This window comes from Rhipicephalus microplus, unplaced genomic scaffold (assembly GCF_043290135.1).
Source record: "Rhipicephalus microplus isolate Deutch F79 unplaced genomic scaffold, USDA_Rmic scaffold_191, whole genome shotgun sequence".
NCBI classification, from domain to species: domain Eukaryota; kingdom Metazoa; phylum Arthropoda; class Arachnida; order Ixodida; family Ixodidae; genus Rhipicephalus; species Rhipicephalus microplus.
Window position 1 is genome coordinate 80,001 of NW_027464762.1, and position 27,757 is coordinate 107,757.

General features: G+C 65.1%; 2 non-coding genes across 2 annotated transcripts in view; both read right to left on the reverse strand.

Annotated features, from left to right (window-relative positions):
- The window catches only part of LOC142791872 (5.8S ribosomal RNA), a 153-nt gene extending 49 nt beyond the window's left edge, over nt 1-104 (reverse strand). The window contains exon 1 of the ribosomal RNA XR_012890487.1: nt 1-104. This exon is cut by the window's left edge and continues 49 nt beyond it. This is a non-coding gene — a ribosomal RNA (5.8S ribosomal RNA).
- A 1,719-nt stretch (nt 105-1,823) lies between these two features.
- LOC142791869 (small subunit ribosomal RNA) lies at nt 1,824-3,637 on the reverse strand. The gene has a single exon (XR_012890484.1). It is a non-coding gene; the product is annotated as a small subunit ribosomal RNA (ribosomal RNA).
- Between the last annotated feature and the right edge of the window lie 24,120 nt (nt 3,638-27,757).

Sequence of the window (27,757 nt, forward strand, 5' to 3'; positions counted from 1 at the left end):
GTTCAAAGAATCAGTGCTCAGTGTGTCCTGCAATTCACACCAAGTCTCGCAGCTGGCTGCGTTCTTCATCGACCCGAGAACCGAGTGATCCACCGCTTAGAGTCGTGAAAAAGTGTTTGTTCAATTCCGTACAGTCAAAACCAAACGTTTCTGGCACTCGGCCAAACAGTGGCCAAGAAGGGCGCTTTTCAGCGCACGCTTGGACTCCAAAACTCTGCCGCGCCTTTTTCGGCTGCCGCAAATCGAGCAAACGGTGTGTTTCGGACGGCGTTTCGCTTTCGCTACTTGCGAGTGCTTTCGTGGTCCACCCCTCTATAAATACTCGGGAGGCGTCGAAGCCGGTTCTCCAAGCCGGACCCGTAGGTATCGTTGTGTGCTCGCTCTCATTGGCCCGCCTAACCAGAAAATGCCTGCGGTACACCCATTTGGATAAGAGTGCACGCAGATGCGGGCCTCGACGGCTACACATTTCCTCGGGCGGCCGCCTCCCGGCCTCCGTGGAGCGCGGGATGCACGGTCCCATCGACAAGCCTCTCCCGTTTTTACCGTGGCGTCGCGGTTCACCACGGCAGGCGGGTCGGTCTCCTCCGCATAAAAAGGGGGACCCCCGCTTTTTGTTCCACGAAATCGCACAAGCTTTTTTCGCATCCACGGTTTGCCACCGCACACCAAAATGCCGATCCGGCTGCCTACTTTAGCCAACAGGTGGAGCCAGGCGCGCCGTACTTGCGCGGCACTTCCCACGTCCACCGAAGTCGGTGCCAAGGACCACTTTCGGCGCCGGAGCCGCGTACGAGCCTACTCGAGGCGGAAGAACGAAGCCAGCAAGGGCCTGGCCGCAAGTGCGTTCAATTGTCGGGACGTCCAAGTCCCTCGTTCTTCCGTGCTTCCTCTTTCGGCAAGTCGTTGCGGCACCTTCCCAAAGCGCGCAGACCCGCTAATCGCGACGAGCGCGACGTGGCCGTGCCGCCTTTCCCTCGGCAGCAAGCAAAACGCCTGGCAACGTCGACGCTCCCCTAACCGCGATCTCGCACCGTGTTTCGTGTGGCGAATTCAAAAGCCGGCCGGCGCTGCTGCAACCATTACGGTCGGTACGCATACGCCGCGGAGGGCGGGACGGTCATCGGAGCGTGCGGTTCCTCCATCGAGTACTGCGCACCTCGGCCGTCGCATCGCCGTGCCATGACCGGCCGCGCGTCAACGCGAACCGGTGCCAGCGAGATCCCTCGCCTGCAAGAACCGACCGGCAGCCTCCGTCACCCGAGGACGCGGAGGCGCTTGCCGCGGACGGCGGGACGGTATGCACTGGTGCACAGCGGACCCGTCACATCGCCAGTTCCTTGACCGACCGCCGACGCTTGTGCCGTTCCTCTCGTACTTGGCAGTCGCCGCGCGATTGTCGGGTCTCGTTCTTGCACGCTCGAACGGTCGGGAGGGCACTCGGCTGGCGTTTCGGGAACGCGCAGCCTCGCCTTCTACCGACGTAACCACGACTCGCCGTTCGCGCTCCGCCGCTCCTGTTTACAGTACTAGGCGGTCCCGCAGCGGTCGGGTCGCGCATTTCGAGCGCTTCGAGCCACGGTGCAGTGGCGGGTCGAAAGCCGACCTATGAGTGCGTTGCGCCGTTTGTACCCGCGTCCGCCACCTGGCCGACCGTCCAAGGTCGCGGTGTTGGCGTCCGCTGGGCGCAACAATTTGTCACGGGGTGCCGCTCCACATTCAGGCAGCCCCGTGGGGAAAAGCCGACCCCGCGTCCAAACGGGGTCAGCGGCAGAAAGTGTCGGGCGCAGACGCAGCTGAGGCGCTCACCCTTCACAATCCGTTAATGATCCTTCCGCAGGTTCACCTACGGAAACCTTGTTACGACTTTTACTTCCTCTAAATGATCAAGTTTGGTCATCTTTCCAACAGACCGGCGCAACCGAAAGGCCGCGCCGGACATCGGTCCGAAGACCTCACTAAATCATTCAATCGGTAGTAGCGACGGGCGGTGTGTACAAAGGGCAGGGACGTAATCAACGCGAGCTTATGACTCGCGCTTACTGGGAATTCCTCGTTCAAGGGGAACAATTGCAAGCCCCTATCCCAATCACGAAAGAAGTTCCACGGGTTACCCAGTCTTTTCAGACAGGGATAAAGACACGCTGCTTCCTTCAGTGTAGCGCGCGTGCGGCCCCGGACATCTAGGGCATCACAGACCTGTTATTGCTCTGTTTCGTGCGGCTAGGAGCCGCTTGTCCCTCTAAGAAGGTTGTAAGGTGCTGGGAACCCCGCACCTATTTAATAGGCTAGAGTCTCGTTCGTTATCGGAATTAACCAGACAAATCGCTCCACCAACTAAGAACGGCCATGCACCACCATCCACCGAATCAAGAAAGAGCTCTCAATCTGTCAATCCTCCCAGTGTCCGGGCCGGGTAAGTTTTCCCGTGTTGAGTCAAATTAAGCCGCAGGCTCCACTCCTGGTGGTGCCCTTCCGTCAATTCCTTTAAGTTTCAGCTTTGCAACCATACTTCCCCCGGAACCCAAATACTTTGGTTTCCCGGAAGCTGCCCGCCGAGTCATTTGAGTAACTCAGGCGGATCGCTGGTTGGCATCGTTTATGGTCAGAACTAGGGCGGTATCTGATCGCCTTCGAACCTCTGACTTTCGTTCTTGATCAATGAAAACATTCTTGGCAAATGCTTTCGCAGTAGTTCGTCTTGCGACGGTCCAAGAATTTCACCTCTAGCGCCGCAATACGAATGCCCCCGTCCGTCCCTCTTAATCATTACCTCGTATTCCAAAAACCAACAGAACAGAAACGAGGTCTTGTTCTATTATTCCATGCAAGTTTATTCAGGCGACTCGCCTGCGTTGAGCACTCTAATTTTTTCAAAGTAAAAGCACCGGCCATCTCGAGGCACACAATGAAGTGCACCAAGAAAGAACCGGCATGATGTTCAGTCCGAGCCGTCGCATCGGGTAGATGCACTACTCGTCTGGAACTGAGATCCAACTACGAGCTGTTTAACCGCAGCAGCTTTAGTATACGCTATTGGAGCTGGAATTACCGCGGCTGCTGGCACCAGACTTGCCCTCCAATTGATCCTCGTTAAAGGATTTAGAGTGTACTCATTTCAATTACGGGGCCTCAAAAGAGTCCCGTATTGTTATTTTTCGTCACTACCTCCCCGTGCCGGGAGTGGGTAATTTGCGCGCCTGCTGCCTTCCTTGGATGTGGTAGCCGTTTCTCAGGCTCCCTCTCCGGAATCGAACCCTGATTCTCCGTTACCCGTAACAACCATGGTAAGCAAGTAACCTACCATCGAAAGTTGATAAGGCAGACACTTGAAAGAAACGTCGCCGGCTCGTGGCCATGCGATCAGCACAAAGTTATCCAGAGTCACCACACAATACGGGCCGAAACCCGATCGATCTTGGTCTAATAAAAGCACCCGTTACCCAAAGGGCTCCAGGCTCACTGCATGTATTAGCTCTAGAATTGCCACAGTTATCCAAGTAGGAAGAAACGATCTAAGGAACCATAACTGATTTAATGAGCCATTCGCGGTTTCGCCTTATTTCGGCATGTACTTAGACATGCATGGCTTAATCTTTGAGACAAGCATATGATTACTGGCAGGATCAACCAGGTAATCGTTCGACTGCGCGTCCGTCCTCGCCTTCGGCGGGCCGGACGCAGTCTGTGTGCGGCGGAGGCCACCTTCAGGCGCCCCAACACGCTTATTTTGCACTCCGAGATGACGGCGTTCGAGCTCGCTACGGCACAACCTTCCCGAAAGACGAGTGGGAGCCGTGCGGCAAGAAGCACGTTCATGCTCGCTCTTTTTCGTTGCATCGACTCGGTCGCGCCGTGCGGGTTGCCCAAGCCCGCTGCACTGTCGGTGGACCGGCCGGAACTAGCAACGGAGCCGAGACTGCAAAGCCGCCAGACGACGGGTCACGCCCGCGTCTTCGGCGCTTTCGCATCTGAATCGCCCGAGGACGACACGGAACACACCTCGATATCGTGGTAAAACGGCACCGTCCGACAACCAGCCCCTAACGCATCAAGCGGATGAGGCTGCAGACGACTGCCGTGGATTCCCCTGGAGCAGACCCGAGGACACGCTTGACGAGGCCGAAGCCCGCCGCATATCAGACACCCGGTCGCTTTCGCGTACGCCGCTCACGAGAACCCCCACATAATAGCAGCGATAAGTACCCAGACCTCCTTGGGCACTAATACGAGCGTACTCGAGAAAATTTCACCGCGGGTGTGCCCCGAAACGTGTGGCACGTTGAGCGTGCCACAAGTCTACGTCGCTCTCAAACCGGCCGAGGTCGTAGAATTTGCGACCCTACTCACGAAATTCCCACCGAGGATACGGCCGCAAACGTACCGCACCTTGGGTAGGCCACGAGTTTGTGCAACACTACGCTGACGGCACAGCACCGAGGTCGTGCGCGCACGCACGGGAAAATTCCGCCGCGGTTTCTGCCGAAAACGTGAGGCACCACGACTCTCCGCAAGTTCGCGTCGACTGCGAAAGACCGAAGTCGTGAACGACGTGTCCGCTACTCGCCGCCGACACGCTGGACACCAAACGTACAACGACTCGACGGCGTCGTAGAGGCCCACGACGCGGTTTTCCTTAACGACGTCTCGGCGTGGCACCGACAGGTTAGAACGGCCGACCAACGTTCCCTGTCCGCCGTTCGGCTCAGTCGAAGGGCTCGGCGACTTCGGCAACGCTGCGAAGCCGCACGGTGACGCACGCCATGTCCCCATTTTTTTTTTTTTTCTTTCTGCGTCTGCCGGGGTGCCCCTATAATAGCAGCGATAAGCACCCAGACCGCCGTGGGTCGCTCGCCCCGGCTGACGTGGTTTTTCGTACTCCTGCGGCGGTCGCCGTCAAGCACGTCCAAATACGCTACTTTCGTGGGCGCATTCACGCTCTTTCGCTTCGCCGGAGTGCCAGCACTCACTCTGCCAAAAACGGCGAACATCCGAGCGGCGGTTCCCACTTTTGCGTCGGCGTCGCAAACCCCGCCCCGGCAGACGAGGTTTGCCGTACTCGTGCGACGGTGGCCGGCGGGCACGTCGAAAGACGCCGATATCGTGCGCGAATTGGCGCACCTTGGCTTCACCGGAGTGCCGCCACTGACTCCTCCAAAAACGGCGAAGATCCGAGCGGCGCTTCCCACTTTCGCATCGGCGTCCCGAACTCCGCCCCGGCTGACGCGGTTTACCGTACTCGTGCGACGGTCGCCGGCGAGCACGTGGAAAGACGCCGATATCGTGCCCGAATCGGCTCCGTTCGGCTTCGCCGGAGTGCCAGCACTGGCTCGGCGAAAGACGACGAACATCCGAGCGACGGTTCTCACTATTGCGTACGCGTCGCAAACCCCGCCCCGGCAGACGCACTTTGCCGTACTCGTGCGACGGTCGCCGGCGAGCACGTAGAAAGACGCCGATATCGTGCCGGAATCGGCCCCGTTTGGCTTCGCCGGAGTGCCAGCACTCACTCGGCCACAAACGGCGAACATCCGAGCGGCGGTTCCCACTTAGCCGTCGGCGTCCCGAACTCCGCCCCGGCAGACGCGGTTGCCGAGCTCGTGCGACTAGCGACCGCGAAGCCGTCTCGCGACGCCGCTTTCGTGCGCGGCTCCCACTGCGACCTGGGTCACCCGAGGTCGACGAGCAAGAAAGAATGTCGAAAAAAAATTTTTTTTTTTTTTGCGTCTGCCGGGGTGCCCCTATAATAGCAGCGATAAGCACCCAGACCGCCATGGGTCGCTCGCCCCGGCTGACGTGGTTTTTCGTTTTCCTGCGGTGGTCGTCGTCAAGCACGTCCAAACACGCCACTTTCGTGGGCGCATTCGCGCTCTTTCGCTTCGCCGGAGTGCCAGCACTCACTCTGCCAAAAACGGCGAACATCCTAGTGGCGGTTCCCACTTTTGCGTCGGCGTCGCCAACCCCGCCCCGGCATACGCGGTTTGCCGTACTCGTGCGGCGGTGGCCGGCGGGCACGTCGAAAGACACCGATATCGTGCGCGAGTCGATGCTTCTTGGTCTCGCAGGAGGGCCGCCACTCACTCCTGCAAAAACGGCGAAGATCCGAGCGGCGCTTCCCACTTTTTCGTCGGCATCGCAAACCTCGCCCCGGCAGACGCGCTTTGCCGTACTCGTGCGACGGTCGCCGGCGAGCACGTCGAAATACGCCGATATCGTGCCCGAATCGGCCCCGTTTCGCTTCGCCGGAGTGCCAGCACTCACTCGGCCAAAAACGGCGAACATCCGAGCAGCGGTACCCACTTAGCCGTCGGCATCCCGAACTCCGCGCCGGCTGACGCGGTTGCCGAGCTCGTGCGACTAGCGACCGCGAACGCGTCTCGCGACGCCGCTTTCGTGCGCGGCTCCCATTGCGACCTGGGTTACCCGAGCTCGACCAGCAAAAAAGAAGGTCGAAAAAAAATTTTTTTTTTCTGCGTCTGCCGGGGTGCCCCTATAATAGCAGCGATAAGCACCCAGACCGCCGTGGGTCGCTCGCCCCGGCTGACGTGGTTTTTCGTACTCCTGCAGCGGTCGCCGTCAAGCACGTCCAAATACGCCACTTTCGTGGGCGCTTTCGCGCTCTTTCGCGTCGCCGGTGTGCCAGCACTCACTCTGCCAAAAACGGCGAACATCCTAGTGGCGGTTCCCACTTTTGCGTCGGCGTCGCCAACCCCGCCCCGGCATACGCGGTTTGCCGTACTCGTGCGGCGGTGGCCGGCGGGCACGTCGAAAGACACCGATATCGTGCGCGAGTCGATGCTTCTTGGTCTCGCAGGAGGGCCGCCACTCACTCCTGCAAAAACGGCGAAGATCCGAGCGGCGCTTCCCACTTTTTCGTCGGCATCGCAAACCTCGCCCCGGCAGACGCGCTTTGCCGTACTCGTGCGACGGTCGCCGGCGAGCACGTCGAAATACGCCGATATCGTGCCCGAATCGGCCCCGTTTCGCTTCGCCGGAGTGCCAGCACTCACTCGGCCAAAAACGGCGAACATCCGAGCAGCGGTACCCACTTAGCCGTCGGCATCCCGAACTCCGCGCCGGCTGACGCGGTTGCCGAGCTCGTGCGACTAGCGACCGCGAACGCGTCTCGCGACGCCGCTTTCGTGCGCGGCTCCCATTGCGACCTGGGTTACCCGAGCTCGACCAGCAAAAAAGAAGGTCGAAAAAAAATTTTTTTTTTCTGCGTCTGCCGGGGTGCCCCTATAATAGCAGCGATAAGCACCCAGACCGCCGTGGGTCGCTCGCCCCGGCTGACGTGGTTTTTCGTACTCCTGCAGCGGTCGCCGTCAAGCACGTCCAAATACGCCACTTTCGTGGGCGCTTTCGCGCTCTTTCGCGTCGCCGGTGTGCCAGCACTCACTCTGCCAAAAACGGCCAACATCCGAGCGGCGGTTCCCACTTTTGCGTCGGCGTCGTAAACCCCGCCCCGGCAGACGCGGTTTGCCCTACTCGTTCGACGGTCGCCGGCGAGCGCGTCGAAAGACGCCGATATCGTGCGCTAATTGGCGCTCCTTGGCTTCTCCGGAGTGCCGCCACTCACTCCTCCAAAAACGGCGAAGATCCGAGCGGCGTTCTCCACTTTCGCATCGGCGTCCCGAACTCCGCCCGGGCTGACGCGGTTTACCGTACTCGTGCGACGGTCGCCGCCGGGCACGTCGAAAGACGCCGATATCGTGCCGTAATCGGCCCCGTTTGGCTTCGCCCGAGTGCCAGCACTCACTCGGCCAAAAACGGCGAACATCCGAGCAGCGTTTCCCACTTTCGCATCGGCGTCCCGAAGCCCGCCCCGGCAGACGCGGTTTGCCCTACTCGAGCGACGGTCGCCGGCGATCACGTCGAAAGGCGCCGAATTCGTGCACGAATCGATGCTTCTTGGTCTCGCAGGAGGGCCGCCACTCACTCCTGCAAAAACGGCGAAGATCCGAGTTGCGCTTCCCACTTTTTCGTCGGCGTCCCGAACTACGCCCCGGCTGACGCGGTTTACCGTACTCGTGCGACGGTCGCCGGCGGGCACTTCAAAATACGCCGATTTCGTGGGCGCATTCACGCTGTTTCGCTTCCCCGGAGTGCCAACACTCACTCTGCCGAAAGCGGCGATCATCCGAGCGGCGGTTCCCACTTTTGCGTCGGCTTCGCAAACGGCGCCCCGGCAGACGCGCTCGTGCGACGTACTCGTGCGACGGTCGCCGGCGAGCACGTCGAAAGACGCCGATATCGTGCTCGAATCGACCCCGTTTCGCTTCGCCGGAGTGCTGCCAGTCACGGCGCAGAAAACGGCGAACAAGTGTTTTTTTTTTTTTTCCTAGAATTTGTGTTATAGAAGGCACATTTGATATCGGACGATAATTTTCAACTTTATCACGCGCACCGATTTTCGTGTAGAGGTTTGCAAGTTTATGGGAATTTCTCCACTTGGAATAATGCGATTTAGTAGTACTACGAGAACTTCATGGATGTACTCAAGGGTACGGGGCAAGTCAGTTACGTCAACACCTGCAGATTTTTTACACTTCAAACTGAAAATTGTTGGTTGTGAGTCCTCGTGTGATATTAAAGGCCGATTCGCTAACACATAGAACAAAGAAAGAAAGGAAGAAAAAACGCCCGCGCTCGCTCAAGAAACCTGGGTTCGCAACAAGTGGCAACAACAAGCAACCGAGCGAGTGCGCCAAAACCCGTGGCGGCCGAACAAACGCGAAGTCCCAACCGCGTCAGCCGGGGCGGCACGGGACAGGAAAAATCACTTCAGCCGGGGCGGCGGGGCACCGAATAAACCTCGTCACCTCGTCGCAGGATAAAAGAGGAAACAAAAAGTCTAAACAGCGTCTGCTGGAGCGAATGCGTAATAAAACAACAACAACAACAAAAAAAAAACACCCGCGCTCAAGAAGTCTGCAATCCTCACAAAAGGCGACTGTGACCGAGCAGCGTCAGCCGGGGCCGTGCGGAAACGGAAAAACCGCGACTACCGGGGCGTCGAGGCACCGAAAAATCCACTTCAGCCGCGGCGAAAAAAAAAAACAAAAAGAAAGACGGAGGGGGGGGGGGGAACCACGTCTGCCGGGGCGAAGGAAAAAAAAAAACGCGTCTGCCGGGGCGAGCCCGGGTGCGGCACCACCGGGAAAACTGTGGCAAACAGACATGGCGATCGAGTGAGTGGGCCGCCAGCCAGGCTCAGCCAAAAAGTGCAAAGTCCGAACTGCGTCAGCCGGGGCGGCAAAAACCGCGTCAGCCGGGGCGGCGCAAAAAACCGCGTCTGCCGGGGCGGCACGAAACCGCGTCAGCCGGGGCGGGGCGAAAACTGCGTCAGCCGGGGCGAAAAGAAAAAAAAAAACGCGTCTGCCGGGGCAAGCCCGGGTGCGGCACCACCGGGAAAACTGTGGCAAACAGACATGGCGATCGAGTGAGTGGGCCGCCAGCCAGGCACAGCCGAAAAGTGCAAAGTCCGAACCGTGTCAGCCGGGGCGACGCAAAAACCGCGTCAGCCGGGGCGGCGCGAAAACCGCGTCAGCCGGGGCGGCACGAAACCGCGTCAGCCGGGGCGGCGCGAAAACTGCGTCAGCCGGGGCGGCGCGAAAACCTCGTCAGCCGGGGCGAGCGAAAAGGGGGGGGGGGGGGGAACCACGTCTGCCGGGGCGAAAGAAAAAAAAACGCGTCTGCCGGGGCGAGCCCGGGTGCGGCACCACCGGGAAGACTGTGGCAAACAGACATGGCGATCGAGTGAGTGGGCCGCCAGCCAGGCTCAGCCCAAAAAGTGCCAAGTCCGAACTGCGTCAGCCGGGGCGGCAAAAACCGCGTCAGCCGGGGCGGCGCGAAAACCGCGTCTGCCGGGGCGGCGCGAAAACTGCGTCAGCCGGGGCGAGCCCGGGTGCGGCACCACCGGGAAAACTGTGGCTAACAGACATGGCGATCGAGTGAGTGGGCCACCAGCCAGGCTCAGCCAAAAAGTGCCAAGTCCGAACTGCGTCAGCCGGGGCGGCAAAAACCGCGTCAGCCGGGGCGGCGCAAAAAAACCGCGTCTGCCGGGGCGGCACGAAACCGCGTCAGCCGGGGCGGCGCGAAAACTGCGTCAGCCGGGGCGAAAGAAAAAAAAAACGCGTCTGCCGGGGCGAGCCCGGGTGCGGCACCACCGGGAAAACTGTGGCAAACAGACATGGCGATCGAGTGAGTGGGCCGCCAGCCAGGCACAGCCGAAAAGTGCTAAGTCCGAACTGCGTCTGCCGGGGCGGCACGAAACCGCGTCAGCCGGGGCGGCGCGAAAACCGCGTCTGCCGGGGCGGCACGAAACCGCGTCAGCCGGGGCGGCGCGAAAACTGCGTCAGCCGGGGCGAGCCCGGGTGCGGCACCACCGGGAAAACTGTGGCAAACAGACATGGCGATCGAGTGAGTGGGCCGCCAGCCAGGCACAGCCGAAAAGTGCTAAGTCCGAACTGCGTCTGCCGGGGCGGCACGAAACCGCGTCAGCCGGGGCGGCGCGAAAACCGCGTCTGCCGGGGCGGCACGAAACCGCGTCAGCCGGGGCGGCGCGAAAACTGCGTCAGCCGGGGCGAGCCCGGGTGCGGCACCACCGGGAAAACTGTGGCAAACAGACATGGCGATCGAGTGAGTGGGCCGCCAGCCAGGCACAGCCGAAAAGTGCTAAGTCCGAACTGCGTCAGCCGGGGCGGCAAAAACCGCGTCAGCCGGGGCGGCGCAAAAAACCGCGTCTGCCGGGGCGGCACGAAACCGCGTCAGCCGGGGCGGCGCGAAAACTGCGTCAGCCGGGGCGAAAGAAAAAAAAAAAACGCGTCTGCCGGGGCGAGCCCGGGTGCGGCACCACCGGGAAAACTGTGGCAAACAGACATGGCGATCGAGTGAGTGGGCCGCCAGCCAGGCACAGCCGAAAAGTGCTAAGTCCGAACTGCGTCTGCCGGGGCGGCACGAAACCGCGTCAGCCGGGGCGGCGCGAAAACCGCGTCTGCCGGGGCGGCACGAAACCGCGTCAGCCGGGGCGGCGCGAAAACTGCGTCAGCCGGGGCGAGCCCGGGTGCGGCACCACCGGGAAAACTGTGGCAAACAGACATGGCGATCGAGTGAGTGGGCCGCCAGCCAGGCACAGCCGAAAAGTGCTAAGTCCGAACTGCGTCTGCCGGGGCGGCACGAAACCGCGTCAGCCGGGGCGGCGCGAAAACCGCGTCTGCCGGGGCGGCGCGAAAACTGCGTCAGCCGGGGCGAGCCCGGGTGCGGCACCACCGGGAAAACTGTGGCAAACAGACATGGCGATCGAGTGAGTGGGCCGCCAGCCAGGCACAGCCGAAAAGTGCAAAGTCCGAACCGTGTCAGCCGGGGCGACGCAAAAACCGCGTCAGCCGGGGCGGCGCGAAAACCGCGTCAGCCGGGGCGGCACGAAACCGCGTCAGCCGGGGCGAGCCCGGGTGCGGCACCACCGGGAAAACTGTGGCTAACAGACATGGCGATCGAGTGAGTGGGCCACCAGCCAGGCTCAGCCAAAAAGTGCCAAGTCCGAACTGCGTCAGCCGGGGCGGCAAAAACCGCGTCAGCCGGGGCGGCGCAAAAAAACCGCGTCTGCCGGGGCGGCACGAAACCGCGTCAGCCGGGGCGGCGCGAAAACTGCGTCAGCCGGGGCGAAAGAAAAAAAAAAAACGCGTCTGCCGGGGCGAGCCCGGGTGCGGCACCACCGGGAAAACTGTGGCAAACAGACATGGCGATCGAGTGAGTGGGCCGCCAGCCAGGCACAGCCGAAAAGTGCTAAGTCCGAACTGCGTCTGCCGGGGCGGCACGAAACCGCGTCAGCCGGGGCGGCGCGAAAACCGCGTCTGCCGGGGCGGCACGAAACCGCGTCAGCCGGGGCGGCGCGAAAACTGCGTCAGCCGGGGCGAGCCCGGGTGCGGCACCACCGGGAAAACTGTGGCAAACAGACATGGCGATCGAGTGAGTGGGCCGCCAGCCAGGCACAGCCGAAAAGTGCTAAGTCCGAACTGCGTCTGCCGGGGCGGCACGAAACCGCGTCAGCCGGGGCGGCGCGAAAACCGCGTCTGCCGGGGCGGCACGAAACCGCGTCAGCCGGGGCGGCGCGAAAACTGCGTCAGCCGGGGCGAGCCCGGGTGCGGCACCACCGGGAAAACTGTGGCAAACAGACATGGCGATCGAGTGAGTGGGCCGCCAGCCAGGCACAGCCGAAAAGTGCTAAGTCCGAACTGCGTCAGCCGGGGCGGCAAAAACCGCGTCAGCCGGGGCGGCGCAAAAAACCGCGTCTGCCGGGGCGGCACGAAACCGCGTCAGCCGGGGCGGCGCGAAAACTGCGTCAGCCGGGGCGAAAGAAAAAAAAAAACGCGTCTGCCGGGGCGAGCCCGGGTGCGGCACCACCGGGAAAACTGTGGCAAACAGACATGGCGATCGAGTGAGTGGGCCGCCAGCCAGGCACAGCCGAAAAGTGCTAAGTCCGAACTGCGTCTGCCGGGGCGGCACGAAACCGCGTCAGCCGGGGCGGCGCGAAAACCGCGTCTGCCGGGGCGGCACGAAACCGCGTCAGCCGGGGCGGCGCGAAAACTGCGTCAGCCGGGGCGAGCCCGGGTGCGGCACCACCGGGAAAACTGTGGCAAACAGACATGGCGATCGAGTGAGTGGGCCGCCAGCCAGGCACAGCCGAAAAGTGCTAAGTCCGAACTGCGTCTGCCGGGGCGGCACGAAACCGCGTCAGCCGGGGCGGCGCGAAAACCGCGTCTGCCGGGGCGGCACGAAACCGCGTCAGCCGGGGCGGCGCGAAAACTGCGTCAGCCGGGGCGAGCCCGGGTGCGGCACCACCGGGAAAACTGTGGCAAACAGACATGGCGATCGAGTGAGTGGGCCGCCAGCCAGGCACAGCCGAAAAGTGCTAAGTCCGAACTGCGTCTGCCGGGGCGGCACGAAACCGCGTCAGCCGGGGCGGCGCGAAAACCGCGTCTGCCGGGGCGGCACGAAACCGCGTCAGCCGGGGCGGCGCGAAAACTGCGTCAGCCGGGGCGAGCCCGGGTGCGGCACCACCGGGAAAACTGTGGCAAACAGACATGGCGATCGAGTGAGTGGGCCGCCAGCCAGGCACAGCCGAAAAGTGCAAAGTCCGAACCGTGTCAGCCGGGGCGACGCAAAAACCGCGTCAGCCGGGGCGGCGCGAAAACCGCGTCTGCCGGGGCGGCACGAAACCGCGTCAGCCGGGGCGGCGCGAAAACTGCGTCAGCCGGGGCAAGCCCGGGTGCGGCACCACCGGGAAAACTGTGGCAAACAGACATGGCGATCGAGTGAGTGGGCCGCCAGCCAGGCACAGCCGAAAAGTGCAAAGTCCGAACCGTGTCAGCCGGGGCGACGCAAAAACCGCGTCAGCCGGGGCGGCGCGAAAACCGCGTCAGCCGGGGCGGCACGAAACCGCGTCAGCCGGGGCGGCGCGAAAACTGCGTCAGCCGGGGCGGCGCGAAAACCTCGTCAGCCGGGGCGAGCGAAAAGGGGGGGGGGGGAACCACGTCTGCCGGGGCGAAAGAAAAAAAAAACGCGTCTGCCGGGGCGAGCCCGGGTGCGGCACCACCGGGAAGACTGTGGCAAACAGACATGGCGATCGAGTGAGTGGGCCGCCAGCCAGGCTCAGCCCAAAAAGTGCCAAGTCCGAACTGCGTCAGCCGGGGCGGCAAAAACCGCGTCAGCCGGGGCGGCGCGAAAACCGCGTCTGCCGGGGCGGCGCGAAAACTGCGTCAGCCGGGGCGAGCCCGGGTGCGGCACCACCGGGAAAACTGTGGCTAACAGACATGGCGATCGAGTGAGTGGGCCACCAGCCAGGCTCAGCCAAAAAGTGCCAAGTCCGAACTGCGTCAGCCGGGGCGGCAAAAACCGCGTCAGCCGGGGCGGCGCAAAAAAACCGCGTCTGCCGGGGCGGCACGAAACCGCGTCAGCCGGGGCGGCGCGAAAACTGCGTCAGCCGGGGCGAAAGAAAAAAAAAACGCGTCTGCCGGGGCGAGCCCGGGTGCGGCACCACCGGGAAAACTGTGGCAAACAGACATGGCGATCGAGTGAGTGGGCCGCCAGCCAGGCACAGCCGAAAAGTGCTAAGTCCGAACTGCGTCTGCCGGGGCGGCACGAAACCGCGTCAGCCGGGGCGGCGCGAAAACCGCGTCTGCCGGGGCGGCACGAAACCGCGTCAGCCGGGGCGGCGCGAAAACTGCGTCAGCCGGGGCGAGCCCGGGTGCGGCACCACCGGGAAAACTGTGGCAAACAGACATGGCGATCGAGTGAGTGGGCCGCCAGCCAGGCACAGCCGAAAAGTGCTAAGTCCGAACTGCGTCTGCCGGGGCGGCACGAAACCGCGTCAGCCGGGGCGGCGCGAAAACCGCGTCTGCCGGGGCGGCACGAAACCGCGTCAGCCGGGGCGGCGCGAAAACTGCGTCAGCCGGGGCGAGCCCGGGTGCGGCACCACCGGGAAAACTGTGGCAAACAGACATGGCGATCGAGTGAGTGGGCCGCCAGCCAGGCACAGCCGAAAAGTGCTAAGTCCGAACTGCGTCAGCCGGGGCGGCAAAAACCGCGTCAGCCGGGGCGGCGCAAAAAACCGCGTCTGCCGGGGCGGCACGAAACCGCGTCAGCCGGGGCGGCGCGAAAACTGCGTCAGCCGGGGCGAAAGAAAAAAAAAAAACGCGTCTGCCGGGGCGAGCCCGGGTGCGGCACCACCGGGAAAACTGTGGCAAACAGACATGGCGATCGAGTGAGTGGGCCGCCAGCCAGGCACAGCCGAAAAGTGCTAAGTCCGAACTGCGTCTGCCGGGGCGGCACGAAACCGCGTCAGCCGGGGCGGCGCGAAAACCGCGTCTGCCGGGGCGGCACGAAACCGCGTCAGCCGGGGCGGCGCGAAAACTGCGTCAGCCGGGGCGAGCCCGGGTGCGGCACCACCGGGAAAACTGTGGCAAACAGACATGGCGATCGAGTGAGTGGGCCGCCAGCCAGGCACAGCCGAAAAGTGCTAAGTCCGAACTGCGTCTGCCGGGGCGGCACGAAACCGCGTCAGCCGGGGCGGCGCGAAAACCGCGTCTGCCGGGGCGGCGCGAAAACTGCGTCAGCCGGGGCGAGCCCGGGTGCGGCACCACCGGGAAAACTGTGGCAAACAGACATGGCGATCGAGTGAGTGGGCCGCCAGCCAGGCACAGCCGAAAAGTGCAAAGTCCGAACCGTGTCAGCCGGGGCGACGCAAAAACCGCGTCAGCCGGGGCGGCGCGAAAACCGCGTCAGCCGGGGCGGCACGAAACCGCGTCAGCCGGGGCGGCGCGAAAACTGCGTCAGCCGGGGCGGCGCGAAAACCTCGTCAGCCGGGGCGAGCGAAAAGGGGGGGGGGGGGGAACCACGTCTGCCGGGGCGAAAGAAAAAAAAAACGCGTCTGCCGGGGCGAGCCCGGGTGCGGCACCACCGGGAAGACTGTGGCAAACAGACATGGCGATCGAGTGAGTGGGCCGCCAGCCAGGCTCAGCCCAAAAAGTGCCAAGTCCGAACTGCGTCAGCCGGGGCGGCAAAAACCGCGTCAGCCGGGGCGGCGCGAAAACCGCGTCTGCCGGGGCGGCGCGAAAACTGCGTCAGCCGGGGCGAGCCCGGGTGCGGCACCACCGGGAAAACTGTGGCTAACAGACATGGCGATCGAGTGAGTGGGCCACCAGCCAGGCTCAGCCAAAAAGTGCCAAGTCCGAACTGCGTCAGCCGGGGCGGCAAAAACCGCGTCAGCCGGGGCGGCGCAAAAAAACCGCGTCTGCCGGGGCGGCACGAAACCGCGTCAGCCGGGGCGGCGCGAAAACTGCGTCAGCCGGGGCGAAAGAAAAAAAAAAAACGCGTCTGCCGGGGCGAGCCCGGGTGCGGCACCACCGGGAAAACTGTGGCAAACAGACATGGCGATCGAGTGAGTGGGCCGCCAGCCAGGCACAGCCGAAAAGTGCTAAGTCCGAACTGCGTCTGCCGGGGCGGCACGAAACCGCGTCAGCCGGGGCGGCGCGAAAACCGCGTCTGCCGGGGCGGCACGAAACCGCGTCAGCCGGGGCGGCGCGAAAACTGCGTCAGCCGGGGCGAGCCCGGGTGCGGCACCACCGGGAAAACTGTGGCAAACAGACATGGCGATCGAGTGAGTGGGCCGCCAGCCAGGCACAGCCGAAAAGTGCTAAGTCCGAACTGCGTCTGCCGGGGCGGCACGAAACCGCGTCAGCCGGGGCGGCGCGAAAACCGCGTCTGCCGGGGCGGCACGAAACCGCGTCAGCCGGGGCGGCGCGAAAACTGCGTCAGCCGGGGCGAGCCCGGGTGCGGCACCACCGGGAAAACTGTGGCAAACAGACATGGCGATCGAGTGAGTGGGCCGCCAGCCAGGCACAGCCGAAAAGTGCTAAGTCCGAACTGCGTCAGCCGGGGCGGCAAAAACCGCGTCAGCCGGGGCGGCGCAAAAAACCGCGTCTGCCGGGGCGGCACGAAACCGCGTCAGCCGGGGCGGCGCGAAAACTGCGTCAGCCGGGGCGAAAGAAAAAAAAAAACGCGTCTGCCGGGGCGAGCCCGGGTGCGGCACCACCGGGAAAACTGTGGCAAACAGACATGGCGATCGAGTGAGTGGGCCGCCAGCCAGGCACAGCCGAAAAGTGCTAAGTCCGAACTGCGTCTGCCGGGGCGGCACGAAACCGCGTCAGCCGGGGCGGCGCGAAAACCGCGTCTGCCGGGGCGGCACGAAACCGCGTCAGCCGGGGCGGCGCGAAAACTGCGTCAGCCGGGGCGAGCCCGGGTGCGGCACCACCGGGAAAACTGTGGCAAACAGACATGGCGATTGAGTGAGTGGGCCGCCAGCCAGGCACAGCCGAAAAGTGCTAAGTCCGAACTGCGTCTGCCGGGGCGGCACGAAACCGCGTCAGCCGGGGCGGCGCGAAAACCGCGTCTGCCGGGGCGGCACGAAACCGCGTCAGCCGGGGCGGCGCGAAAACTGCGTCAGCCGGGGCGAGCCCGGGTGCGGCACCACCGGGAAAACTGTGGCAAACAGACATGGCGATCGAGTGAGTGGGCCGCCAGCCAGGCACAGCCGAAAAGTGCTAAGTCCGAACTGCGTCTGCCGGGGCGGCACGAAACCGCGTCAGCCGGGGCGGCGCGAAAACCGCGTCTGCCGGGGCGGCACGAAACCGCGTCAGCCGGGGCGGCGCGAAAACTGCGTCAGCCGGGGCGAGCCCGGGTGCGGCACCACCGGGAAAACTGTGGCAAACAGACATGGCGATCGAGTGAGTGGGCCGCCAGCCAGGCACAGCCGAAAAGTGCAAAGTCCGAACCGTGTCAGCCGGGGCGACGCAAAAACCGCGTCAGCCGGGGCGGCGCGAAAACCGCGTCTGCCGGGGCGGCACGAAACCGCGTCAGCCGGGGCGGCGCGAAAACTGCGTCAGCCGGGGCGAGCCCGGGTGCGGCACCACCGGGAAAACTGTGGCAAACAGACATGGCGATCGAGTGAGTGGGCCGCCAGCCAGGCACAGCCGAAAAGTGCTAAGTCCGAACTGCGTCAGCCGGGGCGGCAAAAACCGCGTCAGCCGGGGCGGCGCAAAAAACCGCGTCTGCCGGGGCGGCACGAAACCGCGTCAGCCGGGGCGGGGCGAAAACTGCGTCAGCCGGGGCGAAAAGAAAAAAAAAAAACGCGTCTGCCGGGGCAAGCCCGGGTGCGGCACCACCGGGAAAACTGTGGCAAACAGACATGGCGATCGAGTGAGTGGGCCGCCAGCCAGGCACAGCCGAAAAGTGCAAAGTCCGAACCGTGTCAGCCGGGGCGACGCAAAAACCGCGTCAGCCGGGGCGGCGCGAAAACCGCGTCAGCCGGGGCGGCACGAAACCGCGTCAGCCGGGGCGGCGCGAAAACTGCGTCAGCCGGGGCGGCGCGAAAACCTCGTCAGCCGGGGCGAGCGAAAAGGGGGGGGGGGGAACCACGTCTGCCGGGGCGAAAGAAAAAAAAAACGCGTCTGCCGGGGCGAGCCCGGGTGCGGCACCACCGGGAAGACTGTGGCAAACAGACATGGCGATCGAGTGAGTGGGCCGCCAGCCAGGCTCAGCCCAAAAAGTGCCAAGTCCGAACTGCGTCAGCCGGGGCGGCAAAAACCGCGTCAGCCGGGGCGGCGCGAAAACCGCGTCTGCCGGGGCGGCGCGAAAACTGCGTCAGCCGGGGCGAGCCCGGGTGCGGCACCACCGGGAAAACTGTGGCTAACAGACATGGCGATCGAGTGAGTGGGCCACCAGCCAGGCTCAGCCAAAAAGTGCCAAGTCCGAACTGCGTCAGCCGGGGCGGCAAAAACCGCGTCAGCCGGGGCGGCGCAAAAAAACCGCGTCTGCCGGGGCGGCACGAAACCGCGTCAGCCGGGGCGGCGCGAAAACTGCGTCAGCCGGGGCGAAAGAAAAAAAAAACGCGTCTGCCGGGGCGAGCCCGGGTGCGGCACCACCGGGAAAACTGTGGCAAACAGACATGGCGATCGAGTGAGTGGGCCGCCAGCCAGGCACAGCCGAAAAGTGCCAAGTCCGAACTGCGTCTGCCGGGGCGGCACGAAACCGCGTCAGCCGGGGCGGCGCGAAAACCGCGTCTGCCGGGGCGGCACGAAACCGCGTCAGCCGGGGCGGCGCGAAAACTGCGTCAGCCGGGGCGAGCCCGGGTGCGGCACCACCGGGAAAACTGTGGCAAACAGACATGGCGATCGAGTGAGTGGGCCGCCAGCCAGGCACAGCCGAAAAGTGCTAAGTCCGAACTGCGTCTGCCGGGGCGGCACGAAACCGCGTCAGCCGGGGCGGCGCGAAAACCGCGTCTGCCGGGGCGGCACGAAACCGCGTCAGCCGGGGCGGCGCGAAAACTGCGTCAGCCGGGGCGAGCCCGGGTGCGGCACCACCGGGAAAACTGTGGCAAACAGACATGGCGATCGAGTGAGTGGGCCGCCAGCCAGGCACAGCCGAAAAGTGCTAAGTCCGAACTGCGTCAGCCGGGGCGGCAAAAACCGCGTCAGCCGGGGCGGCGCAAAAAACCGCGTCTGCCGGGGCGGCACGAAACCGCGTCAGCCGGGGCGGCGCGAAAACTGCGTCAGCCGGGGCGAAAGAAAAAAAAAAAAACGCGTCTGCCGGGGCGAGCCCGGGTGCGGCACCACCGGGAAAACTGTGGCAAACAGACATGGCGATCGAGTGAGTGGGCCGCCAGCCAGGCACAGCCGAAAAGTGCTAAGTCCGAACTGCGTCTGCCGGGGCGGCACGAAACCGCGTCAGCCGGGGCGGCGCGAAAACCGCGTCTGCCGGGGCGGCACGAAACCGCGTCAGCCGGGGCGGCGCGAAAACTGCGTCAGCCGGGGCGAGCCCGGGTGCGGCACCACCGGGAAAACTGTGGCAAACAGACATGGCGATCGAGTGAGTGGGCCGCCAGCCAGGCACAGCCGAAAAGTGCTAAGTCCGAACTGCGTCTGCCGGGGCGGCACGAAACCGCGTCAGCCGGGGCGGCGCGAAAACCGCGTCTGCCGGGGCGGCGCGAAAACTGCGTCAGCCGGGGCGAGCCCGGGTGCGGCACCACCGGGAAAACTGTGGCAAACAGACATGGCGATCGAGTGAGTGGGCCGCCAGCCAGGCACAGCCGAAAAGTGCAAAGTCCGAACCGTGTCAGCCGGGGCGACGCAAAAACCGCGTCAGCCGGGGCGGCGCGAAAACCGCGTCAGCCGGGGCGGCACGAAACCGCGTCAGCCGGGGCGGCGCGAAAACTGCGTCAGCCGGGGCGGCGCGAAAACCTCGTCAGCCGGGGCGAGCGAAAAGGGGGGGGGGGGGGAACCACGTCTGCCGGGGCGAAAGAAAAAAAAAACGCGTCTGCCGGGGCGAGCCCGGGTGCGGCACCACCGGGAAGACTGTGGCAAACAGACATGGCGATCGAGTGAGTGGGCCGCCAGCCAGGCTCAGCCCAAAAAGTGCCAAGTCCGAACTGCGTCAGCCGGGGCGGCAAAAACCGCGTCAGCCGGGGCGGCGCGAAAACCGCGTCTGCCGGGGCGGCGCGAAAACTGCGTCAGCCGGGGCGAGCCCGGGTGCGGCACCACCGGGAAAACTGTGGCTAACAGACATGGCGATCGAGTGAGTGGGCCACCAGCCAGGCTCAGCCAAAAAGTGCCAAGTCCGAACTGCGTCAGCCGGGGCGGCAAAAACCGCGTCAGCCGGGGCGGCGCAAAAAAACCGCGTCTGCCGGGGCGGCACGAAACCGCGTCAGCCGGGGCGGCGCGAAAACTGCGTCAGCCGGGGCGAAAGAAAAAAAAAAAACGCGTCTGCCGGGGCGAGCCCGGGTGCGGCACCACCGGGAAAACTGTGGCAAACAGACATGGCGATCGAGTGAGTGGGCCGCCAGCCAGGCACAGCCGAAAAGTGCTAAGTCCGAACTGCGTCTGCCGGGGCGGCACGAAACCGCGTCAGCCGGGGCGGCGCGAAAACCGCGTCTGCCGGGGCGGCACGAAACCGCGTCAGCCGGGGCGGCGCGAAAACTGCGTCAGCCGGGGCGAGCCCGGGTGCGGCACCACCGGGAAAACTGTGGCAAACAGACATGGCGATCGAGTGAGTGGGCCGCCAGCCAGGCACAGCCGAAAAGTGCTAAGTCCGAACTGCGTCTGCCGGGGCGGCACGAAACCGCGTCAGCCGGGGCGGCGCGAAAACCGCGTCTGCCGGGGCGGCACGAAACCGCGTCAGCCGGGGCGGCGCGAAAACTGCGTCAGCCGGGGCGAGCCCGGGTGCGGCACCACCGGGAAAACTGTGGCAAACAGACATGGCGATCGAGTGAGTGGGCCGCCAGCCAGGCACAGCCGAAAAGTGCTAAGTCCGAACTGCGTCAGCCGGGGCGGCAAAAACCGCGTCAGCCGGGGCGGCGCAAAAAACCGCGTCTGCCGGGGCGGCACGAAACCGCGTCAGCCGGGGCGGCGCGAAAACTGCGTCAGCCGGGGCGAAAGAAAAAAAAAAACGCGTCTGCCGGGGCGAGCCCGGGTGCGGCACCACCGGGAAAACTGTGGCAAACAGACATGGCGATCGAGTGAGTGGGCCGCCAGCCAGGCACAGCCGAAAAGTGCTAAGTCCGAACTGCGTCTGCCGGGGCGGCACGAAACCGCGTCAGCCGGGGCGGCGCGAAAACCGCGTCTGCCGGGGCGGCACGAAACCGCGTCAGCCGGGGCGGCGCGAAAACTGCGTCAGCCGGGGCGAGCCCGGGTGCGGCACCACCGGGAAAACTGTGGCAAACAGACATGGCGATTGAGTGAGTGGGCCGCCAGCCAGGCACAGCCGAAAAGTGCTAAGTCCGAACTGCGTCTGCCGGGGCGGCACGAAACCGCGTCAGCCGGGGCGGCGCGAAAACCGCGTCTGCCGGGGCGGCACGAAACCGCGTCAGCCGGGGCGGCGCGAAAACTGCGTCAGCCGGGGCGAGCCCGGGTGCGGCACCACCGGGAAAACTGTGGCAAACAGACATGGCGATCGAGTGAGTGGGCCGCCAGCCAGGCACAGCCGAAAAGTGCTAAGTCCGAACTGCGTCTGCCGGGGCGGCACGAAACCGCGTCAGCCGGGGCGGCGCGAAAACCGCGTCTGCCGGGGCGGCACGAAACCGCGTCAGCCGGGGCGGCGCGAAAACTGCGTCAGCCGGGGCGAGCCCGGGTGCGGCACCACCGGGAAAACTGTGGCAAACAGACATGGCGATCAGTGAGTGGGCCGCCAGCCAGGCACAGCCGAAAAGTGCAAAGTCCGAACCGTGTCAGCCGGGGCGACGCAAAAACCGCGTCAGCCGGGGCGGCGCGAAAACCGCGTCTGCCGGGGCGGCACGAAACCGCGTCAGCCGGGGCGGCGCGAAAACTGCGTCAGCCGGGGCGAGCCCGGGTGCGGCACCACCGGGAAAACTGTGGCAAACAGACATGGCGATCGAGTGAGTGGGCCGCCAGCCAGGCACAGCCGAAAAGTGCTAAGTCCGAACTGCGTCAGCCGGGGCGGCAAAAACCGCGTCAGCCGGGGCGGCGCAAAAACCGCGTCTGCCGGGGCGAAATAAAAAAAAAAAACAAAGAAAAAAGCCCGCGCTTAATCAAAAGAAAACAAAGAAAAAAGCTTGCGCTTAATCAAAAGAAAACAAACAAAAAAAGTTCGCGCTTAAGCCTGGCGGTGGAACCACCGGGGCAAACAGACCTGGCGATCGAGTGAGTGGGCCGCCAGCCGGGGTGAGCCAAAAAGTGCAAAGTCCGAACCGCGTCAGCCGGGGCGGCGCGAAAACCGCGTCAGCCGGGGCGGCGCGAAAACTGCGTCAGCCGGGGCGAAAGAAAAAAAAAAAACGCGTCTGCCGGGGCGAGCCCGGGTGCGGCACCACCGGGAAAACTGTGGCAAACAGACATGGCGATCGAGTGAGTGGGCCGCCAGCCAGGCACAGCCGAAAAGTGCTAAGTCCGAACTGCGTCTGCCGGGGCGGCACGAAACCGCGTCAGCCGGGGCGGCGCGAAAACCGCGTCTGCCGGGGCGGCACGAAACCGCGTCAGCCGGGGCGGCGCGAAAACTGCGTCAGCCGGGGCGAGCCCGGGTGCGGCACCACCGGGAAAACTGTGGCAAACAGACATGGCGATCGAGTGAGTGGGCCGCCAGCCAGGCACAGCCGAAAAGTGCAAAGTCCGAACCGTGTCAGCCGGGGCGACGCAAAAACCGCGTCAGCCGGGGCGGCGCGAAAACCGCGTCTGCCGGGGCGGCACGAAACCGCGTCAGCCGGGGCGGCGCGAAAACTGCGTCAGCCGGGGCGAGCCCGGGTGCGGCACCACCGGGAAAACTGTGGCAAACAGACATGGCGATCGAGTGAGTGGGCCGCCAGCCAGGCACAGCCGAAAAGTGCTAAGTCCGAACTGCGTCAGCCGGGGCGGCAAAAACCGCGTCAGCCGGGGCGGCGCAAAAAACCGCGTCTGCCGGGGCGGCACGAAACCGCGTCAGCCGGGGCGGGGCGAAAACTGCGTCAGCCGGGGCGAAAAGAAAAAAAAAAAACGCGTCTGCCGGGGCAAGCCCGGGTGCGGCACCACCGGGAAAACTGTGGCAAACAGACATGGCGATCGAGTGAGTGGGCCGCCAGCCAGGCACAGCCGAAAAGTGCAAAGTCCGAACCGTGTCAGCCGGGGCGACGCAAAAACCGCGTCAGCCGGGGCGGCGCGAAAACCGCGTCAGCCGGGGCGGCACGAAACCGCGTCAGCCGGGGCGGCGCGAAAACTGCGTCAGCCGGGGCGGCGCGAAAACCTCGTCAGCCGGGGCGAGCGAAAAGGGGGGGGGGGGGGAACCACGTCTGCCGGGGCGAAAGAAAAAAAAAACGCGTCTGCCGGGGCGAGCCCGGGTGCGGCACCACCGGGAAGACTGTGGCAAACAGACATGGCGATCGAGTGAGTGGGCCGCCAGCCAGGCTCAGCCCAAAAAGTGCCAAGTCCGAACTGCGTCAGCCGGGGCGGCAAAAACCGCGTCAGCCGGGGCGGCGCGAAAACCGCGTCTGCCGGGGCGGCGCGAAAACTGCGTCAGCCGGGGCGAGCCCGGGTGCGGCACCACCGGGAAAACTGTGGCTAACAGACATGGCGATCGAGTGAGTGGGCCACCAGCCAGGCTCAGCCAAAAAGTGCCAAGTCCGAACTGCGTCAGCCGGGGCGGCAAAAACCGCGTCAGCCGGGGCGGCGCAAAAAAACCGCGTCTGCCGGGGCGGCACGAAACCGCGTCAGCCGGGGCGGCGCGAAAACTGCGTCAGCCGGGGCGAAAGAAAAAAAAAACGCGTCTGCCGGGGCGAGCCCGGGTGCGGCACCACCGGGAAAACTGTGGCAAACAGACATGGCGATCGAGTGAGTGGGCCGCCAGCCAGGCACAGCCGAAAAGTGCCAAGTCCGAACTGCGTCTGCCGGGGCGGCACGAAACCGCGTCAGCCGGGGCGGCGCGAAAACCGCGTCTGCCGGGGCGGCACGAAACCGCGTCAGCCGGGGCGGCGCGAAAACTGCGTCAGCCGGGGCGAGCCCGGGTGCGGCACCACCGGGAAAACTGTGGCAAACAGACATGGCGATCGAGTGAGTGGGCCGCCAGCCAGGCACAGCCGAAAAGTGCTAAGTCCGAACTGCGTCTGCCGGGGCGGCACGAAACCGCGTCAGCCGGGGCGGCGCGAAAACCGCGTCTGCCGGGGCGGCACGAAACCGCGTCAGCCGGGGCGGCGCGAAAACTGCGTCAGCCGGGGCGAGCCCGGGTGCGGCACCACCGGGAAAACTGTGGCAAACAGACATGGCGATCGAGTGAGTGGGCCGCCAGCCAGGCACAGCCGAAAAGTGCTAAGTCCGAACTGCGTCAGCCGGGGCGGCAAAAACCGCGTCAGCCGGGGCGGCGCAAAAAACCGCGTCTGCCGGGGCGGCACGAAACCGCGTCAGCCGGGGCGGCGCGAAAACTGCGTCAGCCGGGGCGAAAGAAAAAAAAAAAAACGCGTCTGCCGGGGCGAGCCCGGGTGCGGCACCACCGGGAAAACTGTGGCAAACAGACATGGCGATCGAGTGAGTGGGCCGCCAGCCAGGCACAGCCGAAAAGTGCTAAGTCCGAACTGCGTCTGCCGGGGCGGCACGAAACCGCGTCAGCCGGGGCGGCGCGAAAACCGCGTCTGCCGGGGCGGCACGAAACCGCGTCAGCCGGGGCGGCGCGAAAACTGCGTCAGCCGGGGCGAGCCCGGGTGCGGCACCACCGGGAAAACTGTGGCAAACAGACATGGCGATCGAGTGAGTGGGCCGCCAGCCAGGCACAGCCGAAAAGTGCTAAGTCCGAACTGCGTCTGCCGGGGCGGCACGAAACCGCGTCAGCCGGGGCGGCGCGAAAACCGCGTCTGCCGGGGCGGCGCGAAAACTGCGTCAGCCGGGGCGAGCCCGGGTGCGGCACCACCGGGAAAACTGTGGCAAACAGACATGGCGATCGAGTGAGTGGGCCGCCAGCCAGGCACAGCCGAAAAGTGCAAAGTCCGAACCGTGTCAGCCGGGGCGACGCAAAAACCGCGTCAGCCGGGGTGGCGCGAAAACCGCGTCAGCCGGGGCGGCACGAAACCGCGTCAGCCGGGGCGGCGCGAAAACTGCGTCAGCCGGGGCGGCGCGAAAACCTCGTCAGCCGGGGCGAGCGAAAAGGGGGGGGGGGGGGAACCACGTCTGCCGGGGCGAAAGAAAAAAAAAACGCGTCTGCCGGGGCGAGCCCGGGTGCGGCACCACCGGGAAGACTGTGGCAAACAGACATGGCGATCGAGTGAGTGGGCCGCCAGCCAGGCTCAGCCCAAAAAGTGCCAAGTCCGAACTGCGTCAGCCGGGGCGGCAAAAACCGCGTCAGCCGGGGCGGCGCGAAAACCGCGTCTGCCGGGGCGGCGCGAAAACTGCGTCAGCCGGGGCGAGCCCGGGTGCGGCACCACCGGGAAAACTGTGGCTAACAGACATGGCGATCGAGTGAGTGGGCCACCAGCCAGGCTCAGCCAAAAAGTGCCAAGTCCGAACTGCGTCAGCCGGGGCGGCAAAAACCGCGTCAGCCGGGGCGGCGCAAAAAAACCGCGTCTGCCGGGGCGGCACGAAACCGCGTCAGCCGGGGCGGCGCGAAAACTGCGTCAGCCGGGGCGAAAGAAAAAAAAAAAACGCGTCTGCCGGGGCGAGCCCGGGTGCGGCACCACCGGGAAGACTGTGGCAAACAGACATGGCGATCGAGTGAGTGGGCCGCCAGCCAGGCTCAGCCCAAAAAGTGCCAAGTCCGAACTGCGTCAGCCGGGGCGGCAAAAACCGCGTCAGCCGGGGCGGCGCGAAAACCGCGTCTGCCGGGGCGGCGCGAAAACTGCGTCAGCCGGGGCGAGCCCGGGTGCGGCACCACCGGGAAAACTGTGGCTAACAGACATGGCGATCGAGTGAGTGGGCCACCAGCCAGGCTCAGCCAAAAAGTGCCAAGTCCGAACTGCGTCAGCCGGGGCGGCAAAAACCGCGTCAGCCGGGGCGGCGCAAAAAAACCGCGTCTGCCGGGGCGGCACGAAACCGCGTCAGCCGGGGCGGCGCGAAAACTGCGTCAGCCGGGGCGAAAGAAAAAAAAAACGCGTCTGCCGGGGCGAGCCCGGGTGCGGCACCACCGGGAAAACTGTGGCAAACAGACATGGCGATCGAGTGAGTGGGCCGCCAGCCAGGCACAGCCGAAAAGTGCCAAGTCCGAACTGCGTCTGCCGGGGCGGCACGAAACCGCGTCAGCCGGGGCGGCGCGAAAACCGCGTCTGCCGGGGCGGCACGAAACCGCGTCAGCCGGGGCGGCGCGAAAACTGCGTCAGCCGGGGCGAGCCCGGGTGCGGCACCACCGGGAAAACTGTGGCAAACAGACATGGCGATCGAGTGAGTGGGCCGCCAGCCAGGCACAGCCGAAAAGTGCTAAGTCCGAACTGCGTCTGCCGGGGCGGCACGAAACCGCGTCAGCCGGGGCGGCGCGAAAACCGCGTCTGCCGGGGCGGCACGAAACCGCGTCAGCCGGGGCGGCGCGAAAACTGCGTCAGCCGGGGCGAGCCCGGGTGCGGCACCACCGGGAAAACTGTGGCAAACAGACATGGCGATCGAGTGAGTGGGCCGCCAGCCAGGCACAGCCGAAAAGTGCTAAGTCCGAACTGCGTCAGCCGGGGCGGCAAAAACCGCGTCAGCCGGGGCGGCGCAAAAAACCGCGTCTGCCGGGGCGGCACGAAACCGCGTCAGCCGGGGCGGCGCGAAAACTGCGTCAGCCGGGGCGAAAGAAAAAAAAAAAAACGCGTCTGCCGGGGCGAGCCCGGGTGCGGCACCACCGGGAAAACTGTGGCAAACAGACATGGCGATCGAGTGAGTGGGCCGCCAGCCAGGCACAGCCGAAAAGTGCTAAGTCCGAACTGCGTCTGCCGGGGCGGCACGAAACCGCGTCAGCCGGGGCGGCGCGAAAACCGCGTCTGCCGGGGCGGCACGAAACCGCGTCAGCCGGGGCGGCGCGAAAACTGCGTCAGCCGGGGCGAGCCCGGGTGCGGCACCACCGGGAAAACTGTGGCAAACAGACATGGCGATCGAGTGAGTGGGCCGCCAGCCAGGCACAGCCGAAAAGTGCTAAGTCCGAACTGCGTCTGCCGGGGCGGCACGAAACCGCGTCAGCCGGGGCGGCGCGAAAACCGCGTCTGCCGGGGCGGCGCGAAAACTGCGTCAGCCGGGGCGAGCCCGGGTGCGGCACCACCGGGAAAACTGTGGCAAACAGACATGGCGATCGAGTGAGTGGGCCGCCAGCCAGGCACAGCCGAAAAGTGCAAAGTCCGAACCGTGTCAGCCGGGGCGACGCAAAAACCGCGTCAGCCGGGGCGGCGCGAAAACCGCGTCAGCCGGGGCGGCACGAAACCGCGTCAGCCGGGGCGGCGCGAAAACTGCGTCAGCCGGGGCGGCGCGAAAACCTCGTCAGCCGGGGCGAGCGAAAAGGGGGGGGGGGGGGGGAACCACGTCTGCCGGGGCGAAAGAAAAAAAAAACGCGTCTGCCGGGGCGAGCCCGGGTGCGGCACCACCGGGAAGACTGTGGCAAACAGACATGGCGATCGAGTGAGTGGGCCGCCAGCCAGGCTCAGCCCAAAAAGTGCCAAGTCCGAACTGCGTCAGCCGGGGCGGCAAAAACCGCGTCAGCCGGGGCGGCGCGAAAACCGCGTCTGCCGGGGCGGCGCGAAAACTGCGTCAGCCGGGGCGAGCCCGGGTGCGGCACCACC